This window comes from Eimeria tenella, genomic scaffold, assembly GCF_000499545.2.
Source record: "Eimeria tenella Houghton genomic scaffold, Eth_scaff2495, whole genome shotgun sequence".
Taxonomy (NCBI): Eukaryota; Apicomplexa; class Conoidasida; order Eucoccidiorida; family Eimeriidae; genus Eimeria; species Eimeria tenella.
The window spans coordinates 2354-3153 of record NW_013542360.1 but is presented as its reverse complement, the minus strand read 5'-3'; positions in this window follow the sequence as shown (position 1 = coordinate 3153).

The following is an 800-nucleotide window of genomic DNA, read 5'->3' as shown; positions in this document are numbered from 1 at the left end:
TTAGGGTTTAGGGTTTGGCGCTAGGGTTTAGGGTTTTAAATTTAGGGTTTGGGGCTAGGGTTTAGGGTTTTAAATTTAGGCTTTGGGTTTCAGGCCTTGGAACTGTAGTTAGCTGAAGAGCTCAGTTGTAGCATCAAGGACAAAAACCCTAAACCCCAAACACTAAACCCTAAACCCTAAACCCTAACTTCGCTAGCAAATGAGTTGCCTTTTGCCCATTCACCTTTAGCTGGACCTCACAAGGCGAGAAAAAAATAAAATTAAATAAAGATAACAAAACAAAACAAGATAAAAAAAAAAATAAAATAAAATAAAAAGCTCAAAAGAACCAAAAAAAGAAAACGGAAATGCTAAACCCTCTACAAACACTACGGTTTAGGGTTTAGGGTTTAGGGTTTACCAGCCAAGGACCTCCATGAGTCTCGCCGTCAGCGTCTTGTCTTCCGAACGGCCGCAGAATCTCGTGAGCGAAACTTCGGCGCATTCCCTAAACCACAAATTAGGGTTTAGGGTTTAGGGTTTACCTCTGCAGCTGCTCTAGGGTTTGATTCTGCCCCCGCGGCTAGGGTTTAGGGTTTACTTGCGGATCTGCGCTAGGGTTTTGCCTCTCTGCCCACGCCGAGGGTTTAGCGCGGAGGCCTTGGGGCCTAGGGTTTAGGGTTTAGGGTTTAGGGTTTAGGGTTTACGGGTGTTTCTGTTCTAGGGTTTTGATTTTGTGCCAAGTCTCTTCGTTGACGAAGTTGTGTACATACACCACAGAGTCAATGCTCTCCTTTTCTGCTGCTTTTCCTTTTCGCTCC